The sequence below is a fragment of the Pan troglodytes genome, chromosome 4 (assembly GCF_028858775.2).
Source record: "Pan troglodytes isolate AG18354 chromosome 4, NHGRI_mPanTro3-v2.0_pri, whole genome shotgun sequence".
Classification (NCBI taxonomy): domain Eukaryota; kingdom Metazoa; phylum Chordata; class Mammalia; order Primates; family Hominidae; genus Pan; species Pan troglodytes.
This window is the reverse complement of record NC_072402.2, coordinates 98,050,691-98,075,487: the sequence shown is the minus strand read 5'-3', so window position 1 is coordinate 98,075,487 and position 24,797 is coordinate 98,050,691. Positions and strand designations below refer to the sequence as shown.

At 37.5% G+C, this 24,797-nt stretch overlaps 1 long non-coding RNA gene across 1 annotated transcript in view; it reads left to right on the top strand.

Moving 5' to 3' along the window:
- Positions 1-12,485: 12,485 nt before the first annotated feature.
- LOC134806986 (uncharacterized) overlaps positions 12,486-24,797 on the top strand; it is a 128,068-nt gene continuing 115,756 nt past the window's right edge. Inside the window, exon 1 of the long non-coding RNA XR_010157283.1 lies at positions 12,486-13,003. This is a non-coding gene — a long non-coding RNA (uncharacterized LOC134806986). The remainder of the gene's footprint in view (positions 13,004-24,797) is intronic.

Genomic DNA, 24,797 nt, shown 5'->3' with positions numbered 1-24,797 from the left:
AACATAGTGAACAACACATGATAAATTAGAAAAATAAATAACAAGTTTTAAAAATCAATGAATTAGGCTTCCATTAAAAAGCCAACATTAATAGAACGATAAAAAATAATAGTTTAGATGAGTTGTAGCATATTATACAAACTTTCTCTTTTTTGGTTTCTCCACTTAGAAATATATACTGGAGCTGACTCACTTCACCATATGGCTACTTATTAGTTTTTTTTCTTTTACAAATATGTATACTTCATTGCATACTTATGAAATATTTCACCAAGCTTCCCATTAATGGTTATTTTCAATATTTTGTGATAGTAAATTATAATGGTCTAATTCATTGCCATTTGCGTATTTTTAAAATTTTTTTCCTCATATATTTAGGATAGATTTATAGAAGAGAGATTGCTGGGTCAAAATTAAAGCATTTATGATTTTGCTAGATATGGTGAAATTCTCTTCTACAAGGGCTGTATCATTTTGCATTCCCACTAGCAACATATAAAGGCCCCTTTTACCTCAACTTGATAAAAAATGTAACTTTTGGATTTTTACCAATTGCAGCCTATGATACTTCATCCAAATGAAAAGCAGATATTTTTCTATTATGCTATATTTCCTTCTCTTACACTTAATTTATATTTTTTCTAGTATCATAAATGTAATTCTAATAACTTCTTTATGCTACAAAAACAAATGTATGCCTCTCTATTTATTCCCAGATAGTATTGCATTCTATAATATAGTAAATATTTTTATTCTACTGCTTCTCTTTATGTATTTTAAAACTGTACCTGAATACGTTAATTAAATTCTTCCAAAAGCATTCCCAGGATAATCTCTAATCAGCTCAATCTCTTTCTGTGGTGTGTAAGTAATACAGTTAAATCATGCTTATTTAGTTCCTGTGTAGATGATCTGTTCTGATCAGTATGACAGAGTTTTGATCACATTGCTTTTTGGGGTATTTCATTTTCTGCTAAATTTCCAAACTCTGAAACTTTGTTTCAGACAAAGAAAGCTTAGATGAAAGCTTTGATGACTATATCACAGTGTTGAATTTCTCAGCTCTTTGTTGAGTCACTAATATAATTTCTGAACATGATATATACTGCTTTCATTTATTGTCCTGAATTTTATTTTTTGCTTAAAGCTAGTTATTTTTCCTTAAAGTGAAACATTGATTTGCTCTCCCTCAAGCTGAATCTCAGACTCACAACCACCTGCAGTGATATGCTTCTTGTGACTGCAGAATCAGTCAGGAAAATAAAGCTGTTTTGAACTATACATGCAACAATGACTGCTCTTCTCTTTTTCCATTCAAAGAAACCCCAGACTGCCTTTAATAGAAAGCAAACAAAAGCAAAGGTTCAGGAAAATGTTTATGAAATGGGGTGTAGAAACCAAACACAGTGGCAGCCATGTAAACCTTTTAAATTTAAGTGGTTTCATTTTTAGAAGAAATAAAAATAAGCCTAGCTTTTCAAAACATCTCAGGTTCTGCCTGAGTTTTGTGAGAAGTTTTTGCAGATGAATATGTTTTTATATTATCAAGGGGTCAGTGAATGACTTTAATTTCTACTATTCAATATGTAACCAAGTATGACACATCAATTCCATGAACTTCAGTTCAACAAATACTGTTTCTACAGTGCATGAGGAACTATGTTAGGTGTTATGAAGAATACAGAGACAAATAAAACATGATTTCTGACTTCAAGAACATTCCCCAACTAGGTTAACTTATACCTCCTTTTTAACTTTCATAATCCTGTTAGGTTATGTCCTTTTGCAATTAGGTCAAATTATTTTGGAGATTGTGTTGGGGTCATTAAGTACTTTTTGTGTATCTCTGAAATGGAGCTACAGTATTTTAACTATTTAAAACACATTTATTTTATTTTAAGTTTGTGCCCAAGCTATTTCTGTTTCTTCATTTAGTATATAGAGAGAAATGAAGACGCTCTTGCTAGCACAACATGAAGAGAGAAAACCAGATTCTTAAATCAGTTTCTGGCTCAAAAAGTCAGGGTAATACCATGACTAGTGCCAGGTGCTAGAATGTCATTGAGGCAATGAGGCAGGCAATCAGGAAGAAAAGGACTCGGATGTAATCTGTGGCATCTCTCTCTCTAAGGTAAACAAAGAGCACCAGAAATTTTCAGTCTTTGGGAAATATCGAGAAGAGAATATTCTAACCAAACTCTCTTGAAATATAAAAGTGATGTAATATGTAGAACATTTTTGTGTTTTCTTTATTAGTAAGCCAGTTTTTCTGCCTGCCGTAAGACTTTTCTATGTAAGAGAAGCTGGAAAAAATGCAATGTAGATGAACTCTCAGGGAAGAAAAAAAAAAGCAAAGTAAATATGTGCTTCTTCTGGCCACAGAGAATTATGTGGACAAAAGAGAGCAGAGGTAAGAGAAACACCTGGCTGACATGTGTGAGTCGAAGCCTCACTCCTTTAAAATAAAACCCTGGCATGGAAAAGTATTTTAGGTAATAGAGGGGATCATTGAAGCCAGAGAGGGTTTGCCTTCTCTTCGATTTTAGGACTCTCAGAGGGACAACTGGTAGTACACCAAGGTCTGGAATCAACCCATGATATTCCTGTAAAGAGCAGAAGACTCTTTACAAAGTTCTGTAGCCAGATAGAGGGTACCTATTTAGCATTATTGAGTTACTTTTGGTTCTCTTTGGTTTTAAGACACCCAGAGTTTCCTACTTGTCCCATATCAGGGGCATTACAGCAGGTAGCTGAGAGTTTGTGGACATTCCATGGATGAGAGCCAAGATGATTCAGAGAGAAATATAGCAAAGGCTGTATGATAGATAGAATGTCTAAGTCTAAGAACCTGTGGTGGAAAGGGAAGAGAAGAATCAGACTATATATGTAATGCCAGCTAGAGTACTGAGTTGGGGCCCAGTCAGACAGAAAGTCTATCTGACCTCAGACCAAGTAGAGACAAAAGCCGCACATTATTCCAGGCAGTAGTTGAGAAGCAGGAAGCAACATATTCCACAAGAATGGGAACCTTGGTACCAATGCCTCAAAACCCCAGCCAGCACAGACACAAGAATCAGTAGAGGGCAAGGGAGTTTTCTTTGTTCTAATGCTGCGAAGTCAAGTAAACTACCTTTAGTAAAAGTGGATGTCTTCTTGGAGTGGAACGCTTGTTAAACTGAAGCATTATTTAGATAGATAAGAGACGAAGTTTTAAAGGAGAGTAAGGCATAAGATAAACATTTTACTATGATGGGAAAATTTAATATTTATGTTTACTATTCAGAAGCATATGAGCTACTCAGAAAGTAAGATCAGTTATAGACAAAAGGACATCTATGATCTGTTCACATTAAGTGCAATGTGAATAAATTTGTGACCCCCATTAGAATTATATCATAGCTTTTTTTGTCATCAATTCTATATATACTAATGGGACATGAATGACTTGAGGGCAGAAAGAAGTCTTATTCTTCTTCAGTATCTGTTATGATTAGCATAATGCTTGACATATACAAAGTATTGAAACAATGTTTGTTAGATTGAAATGAATTTATTGCCACTAAGAACATTTGCTTTGAAATCAAGGTTTCCTTGTATTTGGACTCAATAACCCTAGGCTAAAATTTTAGTATTTTTCCAAAGGTTCTTAATTTTGAAGGATTTGTTCAAAGGCAATCTAAGCTGAGGTATAGGCATGAGCAAAGACAGAGAAAGAGGAAACATGGAGTATGTTTGCAAAATGTGAGTTCTACAGTTTGACTTACTAGTGCTTGTCATTGTCAGGATTAAATTTCATTAATAATATTAACATCGACAATTTACTAAGCACTTTTACGGTATACATGCTACCGTGCTTATAACTTAAACCCTCTATTCAATGGACCATCCTATGACAATGGTTAATACTTTTGTATAAATCAGGTTCCAATTAGGAGACAGAAATCACACAGTAAATTAGACAGGGAAAGTTAAATATAAGAATTACTAACTATAATATGGGACTGGCTGGTGAGGGGAAAAGAAAATTCTAAAGAATTTAAATAGAGCAGATACAGGTAGAAGGGTTCTACCCCTATTTCTGGGTGCCCAGCACACAAGAAAGAGGCAAATCTGCACGAAGTTTCTCTCACAGGACTGAGATGCAGAACTTGCTGGAAATGGTGCAACTGTGTCTCACTTGATGGTGGATAAGTTGGCTGAAGTGTTGCAATGGCAGGACTCACTGGGGTATTTATCTTCCAGGGTAATGGCGGAAGTTGCTCGTGGGGAAGTCCTGAGAATTAGAACTACAGTAGTTGCCCATTATCCATGGGGGGATATACTCCAAGACCCCCCAGTGGATGCCTGAAACCATGGATAGTGCTGAACCCTATATATTCTATGTTTGTTCCTATACACACATACTTATGATAAAGTTTAATTTATAAATTAGACACAGTAAGGTATTAACAATAACTAATAATAAAATAGAATAATTATCATGTTATGCTGTAATACGTGAATGTGTTCTCTCTCTCTCAGTCTATCTCACTGTACTCACCCTTCTTCTTGTAATGACATGAGATGATAAAACGCCTACATGATGATATGAAGTGAAGTAAATGACATAGGCATTGTGGTGTCGCCTTAGGCTCCCATTGACCTTCTGACAATACATCAGAAGGAGGATCATCTGCTTTGGGTGATTCTGGATCATTGAACCATAACAATGATGACGGTTGGATGTCAGGAGCCAACGATGTCGATGACTAGTGGGAAGCTAGTATATGTATACAGTTTGGATCCCAGGGGGAAGGAGCATGATTTCATCACCCTACTCAGAACAGCGTGCAATTTAAAACATGAATTATTTCTAGATTATTCTATTTAATATTTTCAGACTATGGTTGACCATGGGTATCTGGAAAAGCAGGTAACTGAAACCAGGAAAAATGAACCCCTGGGAAAGGGGGTGGGGACTAATTCATGTGCAAAGCTGTGGAAAGGGTTACAGGGGAATGCTATTCACAAAGATGGATGGAGACATTGGCATCACTTGCAAAGCTGCTCTAGTGCCACAGGAAGCTGCCTGTGCAGATGTGCTGCAAGCTGCTGGCCATCAGGTACTACTTACTGGCTGCCACATGCTGCAGGAGTTGGGTACCATGGGATCCATGTGTGTTGCAGGAACCTGGGATAGAACCACATCAGAATGAGGAAGAGAAACCCCTATCACCTCCAGTGTCCCTCTAGCATCCTCTACTGATAAAGCTTAATATCACGCTAGCTGGCCGAGTCCAGGAGTAGGAGCCAACAAAGAAAGGTAAATTTGGAGCTGAAGGACAATAAATTAATAACTGACAGAAGCATCTTGTTTGCATTTTGAAAATTAGGAAATTGAGTGTCAGAGTGATTCTTTTGTGACATTCCTAGTCACACAAGGAATCAGAAGAGCTTGGAATTCAAATCCTTGTGTATTTAGTTTCCAATATATGTAGCTACTTTAGAAGATTCACCTGAAAACAGTGTATATGATAGATTGTAGTAGGAATGAGGCTGAAGTGGGAATATCTGGTAAGAAATCATTACAGTGGTCCAGGTAGAAGAAAATGGGGACTTCTAAGGTAGTTAATTACATGGACATTTCTTGCATGACCTCTGAATTTTCACATCCAAGTTAAATTGGTTAGTATAAAAATTCACAGGCTCATGCCTGTGAAATTCAGTGACTCACGCCTGTAATCCCAGCGCTTTGGGAGGCTGAGGTGGGCGGATCACCTGAGTTCAGGAGCTCGATAACAGCTTGGCCAACATGGTGAAACCCCATCTCTACTAAAAAATACAAAAAAAATTCGCCGGATATGCTGGTGTGCGCCTGTAATCCCAGCTACTCAGGAGGCTGAGGCAGAAGAATCACTCGAATCCGGGAGGCGGAGGTTGCAGTGAGCTGAGATCATGCCCTTATACTCCAGCCTGGGCAACAATAGCAAAACTCCATCTCAAAAAAAAAAAAAAAAAAGTCAACAGTTGTTGGAGTGTAACATGGTGAAAATAATTGACAGAAACATGCCAATGGACTCATTTTAAAGATATATTTTTATATGCATGTAAATAATATAACTTACTATGCTTAGGTAACTGTGCAATTGAAAAGACTTGAGAAAAATCTCCTTCTTAAGAGAAATAAGCCCCCTTGCTTTCAAAGCCCCCAAGGCCTCCTGGTGCAGATGTATCATCTGATGGGGTGGAGGTCCCAAAAGGTTCTTCAACACCCATTGCTATTCCTTCCAGGGGAATTTTTAGATTCTTCTTACGTTTCCCAACTGCCTTGGAGTCTGTGGCTATGTGTATATTATTATTATTATTATTATTATTATTATTATTATTTATTTTTTTCTTGAGACAGAGGCTCGCTCTCTCCACCAGGCCGGAGTGCAATGACACAATCTTGGCTCACTGCAAGCTCCATCTCCCAGACTCAAGAAATTCTCCTGCCTCAGCCTCCCAAGTAGCTGGGATTACAGGCGTGTGCTACCTACCGTGCCCGTCTAATTTTTGTACTTTTAGTAGAGACTGGGTTTCACCATGTTGGCCGGGCTGGTCTTGAACTCCTGACCTCAGGTAATCCACCCACTTCGACCTCCCAAAGTGCTGGGATTACAGGCATGAGCCACCGCGCTTGGCCATGTGCCTAACTTCTTACTAGATGCAAGTAAATGTGGACATTCCCAGCACATTCCTGAGTGCTTAATGGTCAGTTTTCTCAGGTATGTCAAACTCTTGCAGGCTCATGTTTAGATCTGAGATATATCCAAACTGTATATTACCTTTCACCCATAACGTATTTGGACTTATAAAGAGGAATTATTTAAAATTCTAATTCTCACTTGGAGAAATGTGCAAGGATTTCTGGAATCTGTGTTATACTGGATTCACTACTGCATCTTGCCCACTTTTACTAAACTTGGTCTTAGAACTTAGTGTCAGGACTGGTCTCTCTGGTTTATCTTTGTCCTTTCACCCTACTTTAGACTTGTGGACAATATAATGTAGTGCTTAAGAATGTGTTGACAGTCCCAAGAATGTGCCATATGGAACTTGAGAGATAGGGAGCATAATGGACCATGGGCCACAGATGCTGTGTTCAAGAACTCATGGCTTCACTTGCACTGACACACACCTCCCACTGGCTGCTCCTGGTTACTGACTAAGCACAGTAGGGAGCTAAAGGGAAGCCCTGTCCTGGGAGACAGGGAACTCCTCTAATGGCAACTTTGGCCTGAGGACTGTCTGACGGTCTTGCCAAACCTTCCTTAGATTGCCTTGCTGTCCAGATCACTGGCATCCACCCTTTCCTTTCCTTTTTAAAAATTCTGTAATGACTTATATAGTAGTTTGACATCTCTCCAATTCTTTTCTGACTTCTTTCTCATTTTACCATAGACAATTTCTGAAATAAAATACTTATGTTTTTTATTCTGTCTTGGTGTCTGCTTCTTGGATGTCTTGAATGCACCCAGCTTTGGTATTAGATAAATGGGTTTAAATATGGGTTCTTCAATATACTGGTTATGTACACAGCCTGTGTCTGCAGTTACTTGACACTCTGTGTTCTGTAGTTTAGTCACTCATAATATGAGAATAATAATGGTTATGTACTACACAAGGTTTTAAGGAATAAATACATTCATACATGAAATACAAGTCCAGCTATTATCAGCACTGAACATGATAAGAGAAAATCCCATATGAAATATTAAATGTGTTTTTTGACCTATCTCATTAAGTAACTCTTGAATTCATACTTGCAAATAAAGAGGAAGTCATTATATCTGAGAAACTTGAAGAGTAAAAGCAGAAATAGAGAACAATATTCATGCTTTCCATACATGGGTAGCACAATAATTAACATAGCAACAATCTCCACATGCATAATTTAAAAGGCCTCGTTTTGCTATATCGATCAACCTGGCATGAATAACAAGAGACAATAAATTAGAGGAGTCAGTGGGATCTTATTGAAGGCTGGGATACCCTACATATAAGTGAGACGTGTGAAGGATAAGAGGAAATAGTAAGCAGACATCTACTGAACCATAGGCAGCTTCTTGTGTGTAATCACTTCGTAAGTGATATTTTCCAAACATATTTACAAAAACTTAATTGTTTTAATTAATATTTTCTCAATGAAATTTTAATATGGACATGTCTTGAAACAACTATCCCAGAATATTATAATGTGATCTCTTCCCATTTTACACTTCATGTTTTTGAAACATTTTTATAAGTTATTTTAAATAATTTTCACAACCACGTGAGAGGTAACATGACAAATATTAACAATTTTATTTTATATCAAGGTAAACAGATGAATTATTTTAAATACATTTTATTATATTTTATATCAAGGTAAACAGATGAATTAACCAAAAATGAATTGTTTTATTTTAAATAAATTTTATTTTATTTTATATCAAGGTAAACCGATGAATTAACCAATAATGACCCTGTAGAGAGCATTTTGCTTATTCTCCCTTTATAGTTTAGTGAAATTCTAGATCTAATTGTTACCAGAAAAGGGGTCTTGTCCCAAGAGCGGTTCTTGGATCTCACGCAGCTAAAAATTCAGGGCGTGTTACAGAATACAGTAAATTTAGCATAGTTTATTAGAGACTATTACAGAGTAGGGTGACCTCAGTAAGCAAGATGAGAAACATCACTTCCAAAAATATAATGCTTACTTATATAGGATATTAGAGTTAAGAATAATGCGCTTTATTACAAAGGCTTGTGATCAGCCTGTGACAGGCTATTAGTATTTTTATTCTCTTGTGTAACTATTGATTTCAACAAGAATTTATGGTTATTCTATTATCTTAAAGTGAAACCTGTTCTTAAATTAAGAATTCTTGTCCGGGCGCGGTGGCTTACGCCTGTAATCCCAGCACTCTGGGAAGCTGAGGTGGGCGGATCAAAAGGTCAGGAGATGGAGACCATCCTGGCTAACACGGTGAAAACTCGTCTCTACTAAAAATATAAAAAATTAGCCAGGTGTGGTGGCGGGTGCCTGTAGTTCCAGCTACTCAGGAGGCTGAGGCAGGAGAATGGCGTGAACCTGGGAGGCAGAGTTTGTAATGAGCTGAGATCGTGCCACTGCACTCCAGCCTGGGTGACACAGCGAGACATCTCCTCAAAAAAAAAAAAAAAAAAAAAAAAAAAAAAAAAAAAAAAAAAAAAAAAAAACAACAACAAACAAAAAAAAGAATTCTTTTTGTCCTAAGGGGTCTTATTTAGTTAGTTAGCATCATTAACTCATTCCCTCAACCATAAACATCTTGTCACCAAGAGTACCTAACTTCCTGGGAATGTCCCCCAGCAAGTCTCACTTTATTGGGTCTCTATTCAAGATGGAGTCATTCTGGTATGGACGCCTCTGACATAATCAAGAAATGGATAAGTTTGGTCACATTCAGAACTTTTAGATCCATTAATATATTTTCAATACTACGTTAGTTGGGTCTTACATGAAACCTCTGAAACTTTCCAAGGTGTTATGGAACAGAAATTACTCTGGGCTTTGTCCAACTAACTGAACTCTGCAAGTGGAGTCATTTCTTGGCATTTGTTAAAAGATATTTGATGCAATGATAAACACTGTTTCCAAACAATCAGTCAGATCTTATTCAAGTAGCCTGTCTGAAATCTATAGCTGTTTGGTCTCTTACACTGTTCTCATCAGGATTCTGTCCAAGGACAAGTAGTAAGTAAACCATATGGATTTTAATCTCCCCTGGTGAGTGGAAATGTGTTTGATTGCACAGTTGAGAGCTTCTACAGAGGAAGGCCAGCACACATGAAACAGATGCAAACCCCTTCTGGATCCTGCTATACATCTGCTTTGAAAATGGGTTGTGACAGGGCTTTTATTTATATAAGGTAGGCATACTTTCCTGGCCTCTGTGACTCTAAAGAAAAATTTCTGTAAGACTTTTGAAATAAACTTTGTCTTCTCCTTTTAATCTGTGGTAATTCATAGGAAAGCCTACTATTCCATTGGAAACATATTTAAGTTTTTTGAATTCCCCCTGCTTATACATAATAGGTGAAATGAGGATAATGGCTTATGTTGTAGCAAAAGTTTAAAACCACTTGTCCTTTTTAAAAAATAAATTATAGTATAACAGTGTGTTAAAATGGGACTTTCTGCCTCAGTTTAGGCTAATCTCCAAGAAAATGGGTGGTTAAGAGTTTTCACATTTCAAAGTGAGGTTCTGGCTCACTTAATCAGAACTTGTAAAAAAGATGTTTAAGAAAAGTTTTTGTGAACCCTAGCAGAGCCATTACATCTGGCCAAATAAATGTAGACACTGAAGAATGAGCTGAGAGTTCTAACATCCCCCCATGTTAGGGTGAGGGGAGGATGAGTCATGTTTTCTCCTACTTCAAGTCAGGGGCAGGAGCCTCCTAGGACCACTCAAAAATCTTGATGGGTTTTGCCATGGGTCAAAGATGAATATTTCCAGTGGACCAAATTGTAGGTTAACTGCTGAAGAAAGACATTCTTCAATCCAAGAGGGACTTTTCTCAAGATGTCCACTAGAACATAAAGGACCCCAAACAGATGTAGCAGTGGATCCAAGAGTAGTCAACGGGGTTAACCGAAAGTGCCATTTGGATGAGAGGAGTGCTGGTGAGGGGCCCCAGGATGTGAGGATGTGTAAAAAAGCCCATAAAGCACCTGACAAAAAAAACAGCTCTCATTAAAGATCATTCATGTTCTGTCTACATCAACACTGGATCAACTCGTATCTTTTTCCTCTCCATTTAATTCCCATCTAGGGGATGAGTTAGAACAAAAAGGGAAATGCCCACTATGTCTCCAATTTTCACTTCAGACTTTCAACCTTCAGATATCCTGAGGTAGACATACAAACAAATTCTTGTAATTCCAGCACTTTGGGAGGCCTAGGTGGGAGGATCACAAGGTCGGAGTTTGAGACCAGTCTGACCAACATGGTGAAACCCCGTCTCTACTAAAAATACAAAAATTAGCCAGGCATGGTGGTGCGTGCCTGTAATACCAGCCACTCAGGAGGCTGAGGGAGGAGAATCGCTTGAACCCGGGAGGCAGAGGATGCAGTGAGCCAAGATCGTGACACTGCACTCCAGCCTGGGCAACAGAGCAAGATTCTGTCTCAAAAAAAAAAAAAAAAGACCAAAATAAAATTCTACTTTTATTTATTTATTTAATTTTATTTATTTATTTAATTTTATTTATTTACTTTTTTGAGACAGGGTTTAACTCTGTCACCCAGGTCAGAATGCAGTGGCACAATCACAGCTCATTGCATCTTCAAACTCTTGGGTTTAAGTGATCCTCCCACCTCAGTCTCCTTAGTAGCTGGGACTACAGACACACTGCCAAACTCTGCTAGGATTTTAATTTATATTTTGCAGACACAGTGTCTTACTATGTTGCCCAGACTGGTCTTGAACTCCTGGCCCCAAACAGTCCTTCCACCTCGGCCTTCCAAAGTGCTGGGATTACACTGTGAGCCAACACACGTGGCCTTAACTTTTCTTTTTAAAACAGTTTTATTGAGGTGACAGGTTTATTTACACTTTCCTACATATTTTAACAGTTTTATTTACTATCATAAAATTTAACTATTTTAAGTAAATATTTCAGTTATTTTTAGGAGGCTCATACACTTACACAACCATAACTAAACATTTAAAACATTTCCACCAGCTCAAAAAATTTTTTTTGTTTCTTTCTGTCAACCTCAGCCCTAAGGCAACCACTCAATGCCCAGCCTTAAGGCAAACACTCATGTGTTTTCAGTCTCTATGCATGGGCCTTTTCTAGAAACTTCATATCAATTGAGTGATACAATATGTAATCTTTTATGTCTGGCTTATTTCATTAGCATATCTTTGAAGTTCTTCCACATTGTAACATGTATCACTACTATCATGTATCACTACTAACTTGTATCACTGTGTCCTGAATTGGTGGGTTCTTGTCTCCCTGACTTCAAGAATGAAGCCAGGAACCCTGGTGGTGAGTGTGAGTGTTACAATTCTTAAAGATGGTGTGTCCGGAGTTTGTTCCTTCAGATGTTCAGATGTGCCCGGAGTTTCTTCCTTCTGGTGGGTTCGTGGTCTCCCTGGCTTTAGGAGTGAAGCTGCAGACCTTCGCGGTGAGTGTTACAGCTCTTAAAGGTGGCGCATCAGGAGTTGCTCCTTCCTTCTGGTGGGTTCGTGGTTTCTCTGGCTTCAGGAGTGAAGCTGCAGACCTTCTCGGTGCTACAGCTCATAAAGGCAGCCCAGACCCAAAGTGTAAACAGCAGAAAGATTTATTGCAAAGAGCGAAAAGAACTAAGCTTCCACAGCATGGTGGCCTGCTTTTATTCCGTTATCTGGCCCCACCCACATCCTGCTTATTGGTCCATTTTACAGAGAGCTGATTGGTCTATTTTACAGAGAGCTGATTGGTCCGTTTGGGCAGGGTGCTGATGGGTGCCGTTTCAAACCTTTAGCTAGACACCGAGTGCTGATTGGTGCTTACAGTCCTTTAGCCAGACAGAAAGTTCTCCAAGTCCCCACTGCACCCAGAAGCCCAGCCGGTTTCACCTCTCACCGGGGCTCTGCGGCACTCAGCCCAGGCGCTCAGGCAGCCCAGAGGGAGCTAGTCCCTGATCAACTCCAGCAGGCGCCGGCTGGCCGAGCCGAGTGCGGGGCCCACTGAGCCTGCGCCAACCCAGAACCCGCGCCTGCCCGGGAACGCGGCGCGCAGTTCGGGCTCCCGCCGGCACCTCTCCCTTCACACCTTCCGGTGAGCAGAGGGAGCTGGCTCCGGCATCGGCCAGCCCCACAGAGGGGCCCTCATAGCGCAGCGGCAGGCTGAAGGGCTCCTGGCGTGTGGCCAGAGCGGAGGCCCAGGAGGCGCTGAAAGCGAGCCAGGGCTGCTAGCACGTTTTCACCTCTCATCACTACTATCATGATCACTACTATCATATTTGTGAGTATTATTTCATACTGTGTATATATCTCAATTTGTTGTTCTAGTCACCAGTTAGTGGACACTTAGAATGGTTATAATTTTGGGCTATCATGAATACTGTTTGCTATGAACACTCCATGTATAAGTCTTTGTGTGAACATATGGGTCATGTGTCTTGGGTAGATACCTAGAAGTGGAATTGGTGGATCATATGGTAAGCACTGTTTTCCAAGGTGATTATACCAGTTTACATTCTCATCAGCGTTGTATAAGTGTTCTAGTTGCTTCACATCCTGGCCAACTTGATATTGTCAGTTGTTTTGATTGTAGCCATTCTAGTCGGTGGTAATGGTATCGCATTGTGGATTTAGCTTACATTTCCCTAAGGGCGAATGGTGTTGAACATCTTATTTTTTTTAATTTTATTTTTATCAACATAAAAGAAGGAACTTTGTTTTGTTTTTATTAAGTTGTTTGCTTTACTCTAAGTTCTTTGCATTCTCATATACATTTTAGAATTAGCTTGTTAATTTCTGTAAAAAAGCCTAAAAGGATTTATTTTGTTTTGTTTTGTTTTTTGAGACAGAGTCTCACTTTGTCACCCAGGCTGGAGTGCAGTGGCACAAATATTGCTTACTGCAGCCTTGACCTTACCAGCTCAAGCGATCCTCCTCCCTCAGCCTCCCGAGTAGCTGTAACTACAGGCATGCGCCACCATGTCCAGCTAATTTTTGTATTCTTTGTGTAGACGGGGTTTTCCCTTGTTTCCTGGGCTGGTACTGAACTCCTGAGCTCAAGTGATCCGCCCATCTTGGCCTCCTATAGTGCTGGGATTACAGACCTGAGCCACTGCGTCTGGCCAGCCTGATTGGATTTTAATAGGAATTACATTGAATCTATAGATCAATTTGGAAATAATTGCCACAAAATTTTAAATTGAAGGAAGTTTGGAATTTTAAAAATTGTTACACAAGAATGAACATTTAATTAATAAACTGAAAGTGTTCTTGTATACAGATGTGACTAGAGAACATTCAGTCTCTGAGTCACCAAAGTCATGGGATTGCCATTGACTTTCATTCAGGTGCAGAACAGAGCCTGCCTGCCCCTCAAGGTGGATTTTAAGAGGCCAGTCATGAAGAAAGATAATGTTGTGGACTGTTTGTACCTATTAGACCTATTCTTTTAGCTTATTAATTGAAGTTTTAGTCAAAGTCATTTGATATAATCAGAAATTCTGCCTTTTACTTTTTCTCAATTTTATTAAAGCTTTTGACTAATATACCTGTAAAATTATAGAAATTGTAGTAACATAAACACCTCATGTTTGTTTGTATTTTCATCAAACCATTCTTTCATTTATGTGTTTATTTTTCAAATGAACAATATGCAGAGAGAACAAAAACCACATCTAATCCCCCACGTTCCCTGCCAAATCTTTGTAATACCTTAAGGTTTGTAAAAATCAATCAATCTTTTACAGCACTTAAGGAATTGCAAATATATATATATTTTAAAGCCAAAGAGAAGGGAGTATAAAGGTTCTTTTGTCTACCATTTTATATTCTTCGGCATGCTCTCTGGATCCTTCACTTCCTTTAGCTGTTTTTATGTAGTATACACAAAGAAAATGTTACTTTCAGGGAAAATTGCATGCATTATTTACCTACGGGTTATTACAAAATGCAAGGAAAACATTATTTGACCTGATAAACTCTCTTAGTGATGACATAAATGATCTAAGAATCTAAGTCTCTGAGTAAAATAGAATGGAGAGACATTGAAAACAAACAACAATAAGACAAAAAAAAAAAATCCCCAAACAGGCCTAAAGACACACAGTCTGATCTCCCTGGGGAAATGAGGACTCAGTCACAGCAACTATTGATAACATAATGAGGGACATTGCTCCTATTTTTATCTTTTCCCATGATTAGTTAAATAAGGAAATTAAATAAGACAAAGAATGAATACTTGAGAAAGAAACAAACATCACATAATTACAGCCATTTGTCCACTTCCTGACTTTATTGCTGAATTTTCCTTTAACCTTAAAGATGCCCATATTTTATTTGGTCAACCTGGTGCAGAAGGAAGTTAATGAAGACCTAACAATTCAGAGAAGAATAGTGTTTCTTTGAAATCACCTTACTGATGACCAGGACTAGCAGATGACCGTTTTGTTCTTTTTCCTTTTGAAAGGTACCAGACCCAATAGCTGATAGCAGTAAGCACTTTAGATGATTAACTTGGTCTGAATCTTGGCTTTATTTCTTCTAACAGAAGACACTTTGGTGTATATAAGAAGCACTTAAGATTCTTGTTAAAAATGCAGTTTCCTGGGCCCCATTTTCAGAAATTCTGATTTAGTGTCTCCTGGCAACACCCAGGATAATCTGCATTTTAATAAGGATCATAGGTGTCTTTATTGCTAAAGCACTGGGCCACACTTTGAGAAAACTGCTCTGATGAGTGTGTTTTCTGACACAATTTTGCAACGGAATCATCTCTCCCAAAGGACTGCTTTGGCTGTGCATTTATAGCCAGTTGAAGGTTTGATAAGAACAGCTGAGGAGTTGTGAATAGTGCTTAATTGTAGGAAAGCTAATTAGCCTCTCAAAGGACAGAGGTAATAAATTATGGATTGTAACTTATTTTAATAGTCACAGCTTAAGTGGACGGCACAATGAGGCATAAGCAGTTTAACTTGATTAACACACTTCAGAACTCATTAAATCTATCATTTTTCTTTTCCATCCCATTCCTTCCTCCTTGATCTTTATTTTCTCTTTTCATATATCTTTTTTTCTGTTTTCTCTTTCAATAGATGATCTCAATCTATATGTCTCCTCCTCATGATTTCTCTCATTTTATGTTGAACCTCCTATATCTTTTTATTTCTTTCACTTTCCATCAAGCTGTTATTTTTATACTCCACTCATATTTATTTCTTTTTCTTATTTTTCTTCCCTCTCTCCAATGGATATCTTTCTATCTTATATGCAGACCGTTCAATACAACCACTTCTTCCTGATAGCATCCCAATTGAGTTATACTATTCAGAACATTATTGATGATCAAGTGAGATAATTTATAGGAAAGTGCTTTGAAAATAAGTAAAGATGTATTAAGCTAAAACATAAAGATTTATTTTGACTTTAAAACTTAGCAAGAATCGTTGCGGGAATCTATTTCAAGATTGTTTTCACAAACAGAGGGAAGAAGACACAAGTGACAAGGACACAACACAGTCAGGCTCTCCATGTTACTCCTGGAGGAAACTGACATTTTAGAGTCAGTACACTCACATGGAGGAAGGAAGCAGCCCAATAGGGTAGGTCAGAGCTGAGGTTCCTGCTCTTCTATCATTGGGAGGGGTGGATGGAAGAACACATTCACACTGAAGGGAAATTAAGAACATTTAGGAAATTTTGATCTTAAAAGAAACTAAGAAAATTCTGCCCAAAGATTTCAAGGAAATTCCTAATCTTACATTTTTACACACTACTCTGTTCTATTTATTGCAACAACATTGGTTTACAGAAGTCTGACCATAGCCTACTTATAGATTTTTCTATTTTGCATTACTTGCTTACTCTAAATATAATACGTGAGATGAAAGCAAGATAAGTGCTTAATTATTTTTTCTATTTACTAATTTTCATAACAATGAGTGGGTATTCTAGTAATTTCCAAAGATAATTCTTAAGGTTTTTTTTTTAATTTTTAAGTTCAGCGGCACATGTGCAGTTTTGTTACATAGGCAAAGTTGTGTCATGGGGGTTTATTGTACAGGTTATTTCATTACCCAGGTATTAAGCCTAGTACTCATTAGTTATTTTTCCTGATCCTCTCCCGCCTCCCACCCTCCACCCTCTAATAGGGCCCAGTGTATGGTTTTTCCCCTCTGTGTGTCCCTGTGTTCTCATCATTTAGCTCCCACTTATAAGTGAGAACATGTGGTATTTGGTTTTCTGTTCCTGTGTTAGTTTACTAAAGATAATGGTCTCCTGCTCCATCCATGTCCCTGCAAAGGATATGATCTTGTTCTTTTTTATGGCTGCAAAGTGATAATATTCCATGACATATATGTACCACATTTTCTTTATCCAGTCTATGATTCCTGGACATTTAGGTTGATTCCATGTCTTTACTATTGTGAATAGTGTTGCAGTGATCATAGGTGTACATATGTCTTTATAATAGAATGATTTATATTCCTTTGGGTATATATCCAGTAATGGGATTGCTGGGTTGAATGGTATTTCTGTCTTTAGGTCTTTGAAGAATCGCCACATTGTCTTCCACAGTGGTTGAACTAGTTTACATTCCCACCAGCAGTAGATAAGCATTCCTCTTTCTCTACAACCTCACCATCATCTATTATTTTTTGGACGTTTTCTTTTAATTTGTCATTATATACTCAGTAAACATTATTTGACAATTCTGTATGTTGCAGTTGTTATTTGTTATTATTGTTATTCAAACAGTTCTATCTTTGAAAAGTGGGAGCTTGTCTTCAGGATGGCACTATGTCTTTTGAACACAGTGGTCTTTGTTTTCTGTCAAAATAGGATATCTCAGATATCTCTTATACATCACTTGATCCAGCCTGAAGTCAGCTAAGTCCCCAAGGAGCCTTGGTTTCTTTCAGTAAGGAAAGTATAATTAGAATTCCACAATTTGGAAATTGCCTGGTGTCTTACTCTCTTGATTAGAAGACAAAAGAACATTGAGAGGAAATGGCAGCATGATCAGAGGACAGTAGTTTGTGTAAATACTTTAGGAAAACAAGAATGCTGGTGATTTTAATAATTAAAATATATCTTTGCAAGCTATCTTTCATTTTTATTCTAGCATAACTTGCTTCCTTATGTTTTGGTTTAACATTTTTTTCTGATTTTGTAGATACATATTTATTATCCTTTTTTTGTTTTGTGTCTCCTCGGTATTAACTTTATTAACTGTGAAAAACAAAATTGCTGCTATGAATGACTTGAGCAAACAGTCTCAACCAATGTTTTTCTCTTAGCTGGTTTATTAGTGTGCTGAGTAATGTGTGAATATATATTTAGGCTTAATATCTGGTTCATTAATTATCTAGTACTATTTTCCCCCCTTCCAAATTGTAAAGCTCCTATTAATGAAACTGATGGGTAGCAAAATAACAGCTAATGAATCCTCTAATTTTGTATTAGTGTGTTACACAGCTAAGAGGAATATAGAGAATTACAGTGTTTTAGAGGTATGCAATCTGGAAAAAATTGCTATTTTCTATCTTACAGATGAATAAATAGGGACCAAAAAAGATTAGATAATTTCCTCGATGACACATATAAGGAAATATTGTTAAAAATATGACTTTCAGCATTTTACCCTTGTATACCAATGCTCATTTTGTTTAGGGGAAATTAGGTGAATATTCAACTTTGTTTTAAATATGCTTAAGTGGAAGGAAAATAAACAAGCAAGTATTTATTTGAAATATGTATGTAATTACATGTACGTGAGAAAAATATAGGCATTAAATTAATTATATGGCATTCTCATCATGAAATTCCTTTTAAAGGAATGTTTAAGAAAGGACAATATGGTCGAGAAGATGTTTATGTAATAATAGAAAATGTATCCATGCTCAAATGATAGTGTATAAGCCAGTTTCTCACTTTTTTGAAGGTTTATTTTAAATTAAATATCTTGTATGAAGGTGATTTGTAGATTTTCTTATACTGCAGTTTCATTTGGTGGACAAACGCCAAATTAGGAAAGGAAACAATGCATTTAAATGATATAATGTTTTAAAATAAGTTTAGATGTATCTGTTTTTAAGGACACAGATTCCACATTTCTATGAGCAGAAAGCAGACAGAGCACATTGGAATGGCTTGTAATTAACTTTCACAATGACTGTTTAGCTACCAGTAGTAGTTTCTCAAATTTTTTTTTTTTTTTTTTTTTTGAGACAGAGTCTTGCTTTGTCGCCCAGGCTAGAGTGCAGTATTGCAATCTGGGCTCACCACAACCTCCACCTCCTGGGTTCAAGCAATTCTCCTGTCTCAGCCTCCTGAGTAGCTGGGACTACAGGTACGCACCACCATGCCCAGCTAATTTTTGTATTTTTAGTAGAGACAGGGTTTCACCATGCTGGCCAGGCTGGTTTCAAACTCCTGACCTTGTGATCCGCCTGCCTCGGGCTCCCAACCTCCCAAAGTGCTGTGATGACAGGAGTGAGCCACTGCACTGGAGAAGTTTCTCCAATTTTTTTCTTTTTTTTTTTTTTGAGACAGGGTCTCACTGTGTCGTCAAGGCTGGAGTACAGTGGCGTGATCTCGGCTCACTGCAACCTCCACCTCCCGGATTCAAGCAATTCTTCTGCCTCAGCCTTTTGAGTAGCTGGGACTACAGGCCTGTGCCACCATGCCCGGCTACTTTTTGTATGTTTAGTAGAGATGGGATTTCATCTTATTGGCCAGGCTGGTCTGGAACTCCTGACCTCATTATCCGCCTGCCTCAGCCTCCCAAAGTGCTGGGATTACAGGCGTGAGCCGCTGCACCCGGCCCTCTCCAATTTTTAAGAATATGCTTCTGTCTTGAATATTTGCCTAGACTTGTCTTTGTTATCTATTTATTTATAGATAGTACCATGACAACCCTTACATTCTATGAAATAAATATTTATTAAGTAAAAGATACACATCACTGTGCCAGACAATGTAGGAGATACTGTGGTAACAGAGTTCCTGACCTACAGGACCTGTAAGAATAAAAGCACAACCAAAATATGAAATGTGTAATACAGTAAAAGTGGCCTTACATCCTTAGCATCAAGAAGTGAAATTCATTCTTCAATTCTTAAATGAAAACTGGCTCTCTCTATTTCTTTTATCAATGGAATGAGATAGTCTAGCCAATAGGTGAATGGAAGAACAGGTTGAAAAAAAAAGAAACAGGGCACACCAGCCAGCAGCTGGTGCAAACTGCCCGACATGAGTAAGACCGTCTGGAGCCTTCCTGCTGAGCTGAGCTCCCAGCTGAATGCAGACACATACATGACCATAGGCAAACTCAGCAGAGAAACCTCCTAGCCAATCCTCAAAATACATGAAAAATAATATTGGCTATTTGTTATCCACTAAGGACTTGGGGGTGGTCAACATAAAGTGGTATTTAACCAGAAACAAAACACAATGTTCTATAAAAGAGCAAAAAATATATTTCATATAAGGAACGACAACATTTAGTTCAGGAGAAATGTGAAAATGTTCGTGAAGAATGTGGTGTTTGAAATTTGTACCAAACATTGTGTAGGAAACATGCATTGCGGACATGTTGGAGAAGTACTTTAAAGCCGGGACGAGGCATTCATATCCATCCCAGAAGTCAATGAGACTTCTAACCTTGTTTGTTTAGGGAAATGGCATAAACCCACTGCAATGCCGGTAACCAGGAGAAGAATGAGAATGGTGAGGCACCTCATCAACGATTGTTGAATGAATGACCAGAATTTTTCTTATCTATAAGATGTAATAATCCAGCGAAATCTGACTTAATGTCAGCTTACTCTACTGTGAGAAAGTGTCAGAAAATGTCAGGAAATGTCACTTCATCAAAGGGCCTGAGAACAGGAGTGAATAAAATGTCTTAATGTTAAGTAAAATGTAGAATATATTGGCATGCTGCAAATCTGCATGGATATGTTTTGAATTGATAAATAAAATGACCTTTCTGGCAAAGTGTGCTATTATTTTATGCACAGTCACAGAGTACGTTATGACACACAGTGTACATGTGGAAAACATTTGCCCTTCTTGGTCATTTGGATTAATTTGTACCATAAATGCATCTTTTACCACCCTGTTCTCAGATTCATGGGTTTGATGTATGGCACTGTTTAGGTCTTTATTTTTCCTTTTAACTTTCCTGGAGGGAGTCTTCCAGTGTGACCACAGTGATTGATGTCCACTCTCACAGTGACTAACCTCAGAGGGTGTGTACATGGACAGCTGTATGGCTCATGGAACTCTGGGAACATTTCCAACCACTTTTATTTTGTTTCCTCTTGTTTTTTTGCTGTCTCTCAAAGAGAGAAGTTTGAGCTTACTTTCTTAATTTATTTAACATCATCTCATAGAGAACCACTCCTGTGTCTTGATTTCAGATACTACATCCTTGCCTGAGGGTATCACTATGCCAATCAGTAGGCCCTTTGCATGAGCTCATTTGTGATGGTATCTATTATTAGTTGTATCTTCTGGCTCTAGCTTTGGGTCGTTGTCTTAATTTCTTCAGCACAGAGTGTTGTATATTGGAGACGCTCAATAGATCTTTGTTTTTGTTGATAATATGCTGTTATATTGATGTGTTAATTCATTATATTGTCTCTGTATTGTAATTTGCTGCACTTTAGCATGTACTATATGGATTTGTTGGCTTTGCTGAATTGTCAGTGGTGATTTTTACCATTTATATTATTCATTTTCTTGTGCTTGAATCTGTCTTCTAAGCTGCTGTAGCTAAAACTGCCATTCTTATTGTCATATTCCCTACTAATTAAAGATATAATAGGTGCTTCTCCAGTCATTAGGCTGACAAATTTGACACATCAGTTATGAGTAACCTGGAACAAGTAGCAAAAGCTTTTGACTTGAGCTACATCCCAGCAGTGTAACTGCTAAAATCCTCCCTCCTTTTTCCTTTCCTTTCCTTTCCTTTCCTTTCCCTTTCCTTTCCTTTCCTTCCCTTTTCCCTTCCTTTCCTTTCCTTCCTTTTTCCTTTTCCCCTTCCTTCCTCCCTTCCTTCCTTACTTCTTTCCTTACTGTCCTACTTCCCTTTCCCTCCTTAAAATAATGTTTGTTGTTTTCTGACGGTGTAAGTTATATAGGTCCATCAAAAGAAATTTTGGGAATTATGGGAAAAAACATCTACACCATTTTTCTTCACCAAGGGACCACCAAACTCTGTTTTCTAAAGTTTCTCTGTGCCTGAAATCAGATATCAATAAATATTCTCTCTTGTACAGTTAATTTTGCCCAAAAGTTATTTCTACCCTGTAAAGATAATAAATAATACTAGTACAAATCTTTGCTATACTCTTATTGTGGATAATCAAATTTAACATTTTCATTGATGCTGAATAATTGCATCATCACCACCTCTTTCTAAGGTCTCCTCACAAGGCAGAGAAGCCAGAGCCTTTGTGTTTAAGAATCCCCCTCCCTGTATGGTTTCAGACTGACCTATGCCAAGAAGTAGCATTTCTGCTTGATTAGGAAGGCAGAAGACTGCGAGGCCATTTTTTTTCTGAAGGCAATTTCCATCATATGCTGTGCAGATGAGAGATTCACATTGGCTTTCCAGCCAGCTACTGAAAACCATTGCTTTTACTGATGCAGACAGAGAAGATCAATGGGAGCTTTCATATACTCATATATTTCAAAGGCATTGCAGCAACTTCCCTATAAGCTCATGAGAAACCCCATACCAGTGCTTTGGGCTGTGATCATGGGCATGGGGCTTCCCTGACCACCCTCAACTCTTGTTCACTCCCCAACTCATCATTTACTTCCCAACTCTTCTAATGGTTGAATTCTTTACTTTTTCATATTAAACCCTTCATACTTAGAACACATTAAGTGGTTCTGTTTTCCTAGCCAAATATGTATAAAATTATTTAAATTTGGTGTTGATAGTCTTATTCTTCAGTTAAAGAAACAAGTTCAGTGGGTCATGTAACTTGAACAAGCACACAGAGCTAGGAGGTGAAGGAGGGAAGTTAGTACAGGAATCTGTCTTAGGGTTTATCCAAATCACTGTTCTGCTGTTGCTTCTGCCATCTTAAAAGGCTTCCTGTGCTCACTTCCAGCAATGCTGCCTCATTTATCCCCTAGTGTCCTGTAGCTTTAGCCTCTCCCAAGACTCAAGCCAGCTATCTCTACTCTGAAATATGCGTCTCATTTGGCTCTCAGGGCCCTGCCCAGGGTTCTGAATTTGGGGGGTTAGGGACATCTCTACTGTATTCCAAAGATGAAGAAACATCTTTCTCCTTTTCTGTCCCCTAAAGGTTTTACAAAATTGTGAAACCTCTCCTTGTCTATTTGTATTCTGGGGTATCTATCTTTCATCTCAAACCTTATGATTGATGGTGGGGAGCATGGTGTTTAGCTTTATTATTTCCATCAGCCAGATTATTTTCTGTCTGAGAAATTCCTTGCCTTTGCATTGAGTATGTAGATTTTATCCTTATTTCTTTTTGTGTTTTTTTTCCTTTATCCTTATTTCTTTTTGTGTTTTTTTCCCTTTAAAGAATCAAAATCTGAAATCAGAAACACATGTGTTTTTAATTTTAGTGTCTCTTATGACTTCCATGTTCTTCCTATCTCTTTACTAAAACTCAATAATCTTCTGAATTGATGAGATATTTACAGAGATTTTTCTCATGTCTATGTTTGGAGTAACAACCTCAAAATCTAAAGATGCTGCTTTTGAGTTTCATCTTGTGACTCTCTGTGTAGCTAATTGTTCAGGGTAAGTGTCTATATGTACTGTGAACATTTTAAATATGGCTTAAATCTGCTATCCTTTGTTAATATTAAAATTAAAACATCAAAGTTATTAATTTTTTTGTCAAAGGTTTAAATTCTGCATCAGTTAGCTGAAAATTAACTGTTAAATACATCAGTAACTCAATTTTTCTTTAAAGATAAGTGATTCATGAAAAAAATATGGAATAGTGTTTCAGTATGTCTTGCTTTATTTCATGGAGATTTTCAATTAGATGAATGCTTTTGTTATCAATTATCATGGAAAGATAAGTTAAATACACTCAATTAAATAGTCACTTTTGAAGTTTCTAGGTCTAACTTTGACCCATCCTAATTTACTTTAGCTTCCTTTTAAAGGAAGCCAATAATTTACCTAAGGATTTCTTTTTATTAGGTAAATTAGCGAACCCATTTGACTGTGTCAAGAAAAAGTAAGAGATATTTTGGAATGAAAAAGCAGTACCTTTTGAGGGACTATAATAATGATTAACATCTCTGTATTCACTTTCTACTGTCATGAAAGATACAGATGCTTTTGTCTATTGCTCTCTTTTGAATTCTTTTACAGCTGCCAGTACAGAAAACTATACATGGACTATAAGGAAACACTGCATTTGATTTTATGACATGGACTTACTATTAGTCATCAGATTTCAAACAAATTTAGATTTACTCATTTGTTCACTTACTCCAGAATCATACTGAGTCTTTGTTTTAGGTGCTCAGTGTATCCAGTCCCCCTCACTACCCCTCAAACAGTTAAATGTGGCCCTTGACATCAAGGACTCAGAATAAAGAGAGGGAGAAGCATGTAATCAATTACAATACAAACCAGAAAATACTGTAATCATGGAACACGAATTGACAAAATGTATATAGATTGTATGGGAAGACCACATCCAAGACGTACTGTGGAGACCCAAGCTGTATTAGCAGGAGATCTTCTGGTAGATGTGAGTTGGAAATTGAGTTGAAGATGAGATAAACAGTTCCAAAAAGGAACAGGATAGATATTTTCTCTTGGTTAAGAATAATAACATGAATAATAACATGAATAATAACAAGAATAATAATATGATACTACTTTTAGTCATCATTTTTATATTTAATCTTTGTAGCCAGATTAATTTAAAACTTTTTTCCATTTTGTATCTCATCTCTTGAGACTCATAGCAGCAGCTCATGTACTCAATGACACAGCTTTAGCATTTTCTTAGTTATATTACATAATTCCAAATTCTGTAACTTAAGGTAAAGTGAGTAAAGAATAC